The sequence below is a fragment of the Coturnix japonica genome, chromosome Z (genome assembly GCF_001577835.2).
Source record: "Coturnix japonica isolate 7356 chromosome Z, Coturnix japonica 2.1, whole genome shotgun sequence".
Taxonomy (NCBI): domain Eukaryota; kingdom Metazoa; phylum Chordata; class Aves; order Galliformes; family Phasianidae; genus Coturnix; species Coturnix japonica.
Genome location: NC_029547.1, coordinates 9,204,461 through 9,208,599, shown reverse-complemented (window position 1 = coordinate 9,208,599; position 4,139 = coordinate 9,204,461). Strand labels below are relative to the sequence as shown.

Genomic DNA, 4,139 nt, shown 5'->3' with positions numbered 1-4,139 from the left:
ATTTTGTACCATTAGTCAGGCTGTGATTATCAGACTCAAGTTCACAAAAGCATTAATACTAAAGGGCCGCTGGAAGAACTTCTTTATGGTAAGAGAGACAGAGCACTGAGATAAGCTGCCCAGAGAGGTTGTGAAGCCTCCATCTATGGAGATATTCAAGACCTGTCTGGATGCCTAGTTGTGTGATCTATTGTAGGGAACTTGCTTTTAGCAGGTCAAGTTACCTTGGAAAATTTCCTAACGGATCATAAACTCTTGGTTTTCAAGGACTGTTTTCAGACACCAGGCAAGGAACACACATAACAGTCAGCAGTTACCCAGGGCAGTGGGTTGCTGGTACGATGCAATGACCATGGCTTCACTGTTTACTTTTCCCCTCCTGCAATGAATGCTGCCAGAGGTGAGTTCCAGAGCATATGTGATAGCAGCTGCAGGCTAGGGAACGTTGCCTCCTCTCAGCAGTGACAGCAAATTTTTAGCCACTCCATTTCATGACAGAAGCCTCAAAATCTTGGCCTTCTGCCCTTTTTCCTCTTATATTCATTTTCCACAGTGACAGCAGTTTGATCCAAATTATGAACCTGCCCCTCATCTATGAGGCAGATAAAAGCAATAAAGCACCTACCGCTAGGAAGCCTTCAGTCAGCTTTCAGTCATTCATATCATACTTGATTCCTTGAAATTCATAGAATACATTATTAGATAGCTAAAAGGAGTCCCCAGGTTCTCTATGATCCATTATTAATAATCCCAGACAAAATTCTATAGGAACGATAATTTCATTTTAATCCCTAGGATATACTGCCAGGCAGTTGGTTTTCCAACAGACTTAGTATTCTTGTTCTGTTTTCCAACAGACTCAGTATTCTTCTTCCTTTAGAGACTCTTTAGCTCATTTATTTTTTTGTGTTCTGCACATGATAAAGCAGAGAATTTTTATGCTACATGCACATTGCATCAGCAGCATGCTGTGAAAAAAAATCTAGTGAAGCAAATCTAGGTATACATATTAATTTAAATATATTAAGATCCTGCTTTGTGACTTTGCAAGTTATTTCCCTCATAGAAATGTATCTGTATGCAGAATAACAAATGAGATGCTAGAACTTACGGGAATTTTTTGACTGGCTTTACTCTCCAAAGTGGTCTGTTGATCTGAGTGCTCAGTATTTCTGTACATAGCTCTTTTATGTTCTGATGTGTATAGTGCACAAATTAACTTTTCATTCAGGACGTGTATTTCTAGGCACATCCCGGGTATGGAAATCCTTTGGGCTACATGCTGGAAGTGAGGCCCAGTTTCTGTGGCACGCTGCCACATCTCTTTTGATTAGGAAGCTAACGGCTGGATAACTTCTGAAAACAGGAAGGTATGACAGCAAAACTTTCTTTTGATTAAATAGTTCCCATATAAACACAGGAATTCCACTGTCATCCCCGCTCTTTACCCTCAGCAGGTTTTGCAAGGACAGACTGGCTGGGTGACAGGTAGGCGGCTGCACATGGGCTGCTGGGTCACAGTGAGAAGCTTTCTTACCTAGCTCAGCTGATGACCATTCTTCTGCCAAAGTAAATTCTCTGACAAGTCACAGCACAGCCTGTGTTAGGAGAATTTAGTGGATCTAGTGATTTTTAACTTTTTCTTTTCCCCACAGAGATGTGTGGGAAAGCTTCCAACACTGATCGCAAAATGGCTGCCGCTTCACCTCACTTGCAGCAGTCTGGAAGCCAACAAGGTGACAGCCCCTTCCCTACACAGCATGTGAGGAGGGCAAGCAGGGATGGGGACACAGGAAACATAGGAAAAGTATTCAGAGAATCATGGAAGCAGAGGGCTGTAATTGATAATGGGTGAGTGTGGGACACGTGGCACAGGCTCGCAGCTGTTTGCCCTGGGAACAGTCCCTTATGGGGAGCTGTGTGGGTGCTCACAGTTAGACTGTGAGAAGCTGGAGGACACTGTGGAGGTATCATCAACCAAGAAAACCTCTAAAATTAGATTACTTTACCAGAACACATGATTTTTAATCAGATGTTTGCTGGAGGTGTAGCTGACGCTTCAGACCATCTGAGGTCAGCAGTCATGAGCAGTGCCCTTCTCAACACTGGTGGCTACAGGCAAGAGTGTCTTTTTCTGATTTATATTTGGTGTGCTTCAAACATTTAAAAAAAAAGAAAAAAAAAGGAAAAAAAAGTCTCTGGAATTTATTAAAAAAAAAAAAAAAGAGGGAAAAAAAAAAGCTCAAACTGGTTTCTAGTGAAAGAGATCAGCTGTCTCAGATATTTTGTGTCTTTTCCCACAGAACAGGAAAAGCATTTTGGTGAAGGACTTCAGCTGGCTGAGCACACCAAGTGGGATGTTTCATTGGGAAAGAAAAAGGGATAAAGGAAAGGCTTCTCAAGACCTCTGAATGGAGGTAAGGAAAGCTGGAAATGGTGTTGAGATTCCCACCAACTGACATTATATAAAGGCAGGAGGTCTTAGGGAAGATCTAGTTCAGCTCTTGATCTGAAGTCACTGAGGAGAGAATGGATCAGAAGGAGTTTGGATTTAGGTGAAGTGTCAATAGGATCATCAATAGGCAGAGAAACAGGAGAATATTATAGGGTACATAAAGGCACTTCTAATTTGTAATCATTAGATTGCCAAGCTGCATTGCAGCTGAGTAGTAGTGTGCCTGCAGAAAAAATGATGTGGATGGAAGTAGAGAGCTAGCAGAAATCCTTTCTGCATCAGTGCCCTGGAGTTTACCCAGCTTGTATAGCTGTGTAGAGCTGAAGTTCTGTTTTTAATAGCAAGATGAACCCAAGTATCAGTTAAATATGAATTAACCTGTCTACTACCCAGTACACATGTAATTCTTGTGTACTGACATGAAGGCAAGCTAGGGAAAAAACACAGTTACTGACCTAGTACAGGTGACAAAAAGAGTTGCGACTGTACTTGCAGTCTTTTAAATGGTAAGAACTGTTACTAATTTGCATTATTTATAGTCCAGTTTCCCCTAAAGTTTTCAATGAGAATTAATGTAAAAGATTTTGTAAAAATATTCATTAAGTAGAGACAATTCAATTTAGAAGACTGGTTAAATTAATTTTACCTTGAATACTATGCTCCCAAATCCCCATAAAATTTAATCTTCAGTTACAATAGAAGGTGATTTTTGGAAAAACATTTTGCATTCTTCATGTGAAAACATACTATTTCATTTATCTTTATCTCCTCTTTTGACTGTACAGTTTCTTGTACCTTCAAAAAGTGACAATAGTAATTGCAAATGTTCAGGCCAGAGTCAGAAGACAAAACAACATATAATTTCTACTGTCTCTTGCAAAAACTTTTGGAAAACAGATAAATGTCAGTCTGGTATCTTAGTCAGTGAGGTCTGCCATTAACTCTTTCCTTTGCAGTTCATAAATTACTGGATTCCTAACTGCTCCCACAGACTCATCTGGACTTTAAGTGCAGCCAAGTCTCTATCTGCACCACAGTGGAACTCACTCTTCTGATAAAATTTGGAAAGTACCTCACACTGATAAATTAAAAATCCATCCTCATGGTTGCCCTTAATAGTCATATGTTGTTTAAATATACTGTGCAAACTGTGACTCCTTAGAACAATTACACAGATCAGTTGCCTATATTTCTTTATAAACAGTACTGAGATTAATTCGTTGGAATGGCTTCCTTTGCTTTGCCTCTGATGTCATGAAAATGCTATTACTAGCCTTTCCTTGGACAGAATAAACAAGCATATCTGATATGCAAGCTAATATAATGTCCTTTATTTACATGATTGTAAATCCTGTTAGCTCTAAAACCATTTTGAATATAGAAAAGAGCCAAAAATGAGAATAACAAAGGAGAGAAGTGACCTCAGTGATTCTATGCTGACGTATCTTCGGCCTCAGAACTGGCATGGGAAGGTTGTGTTATCAGTTGGCTTGAGAAATTTGAGTGATGTCTCTGCCATTCTGCCTACAGTAGGAATAAACAACCATTAATTATTTCAGGAGTTTATAACTTTTACCTGTGCCTGCCTTTTTCTTTGTAGTATTCACAGGTTTTCAGACATGTTGAACAGGATTAATCCTTTAAGTCTTAATCCTTTAGAATTAAAATGAGACTTTAGGGTTTA

The 4,139-nt window shown here is 39.5% G+C and overlaps 1 long non-coding RNA gene across 2 annotated transcripts; it reads left to right on the top strand.

The window, feature by feature from the left end:
• Nucleotides 1-1,120: 1,120 nt before the first annotated feature.
• Nucleotides 1,121-3,939, top strand: LOC107305766. Of its 2 annotated transcripts, none has more exons than XR_001551889.2 (4): nt 1,121-1,370; nt 1,656-1,736; nt 2,304-2,417; nt 3,412-3,939. It is a non-coding gene; the product is annotated as an uncharacterized LOC107305766 (long non-coding RNA). The 2 variants fall into 2 exon arrangements; XR_004305611.1 differs by lacking the exon at nt 1,121-1,370 and adding an exon at nt 1,476-1,569.
• The last annotated feature ends 200 nt before the right edge of the window (nt 3,940-4,139 follow it).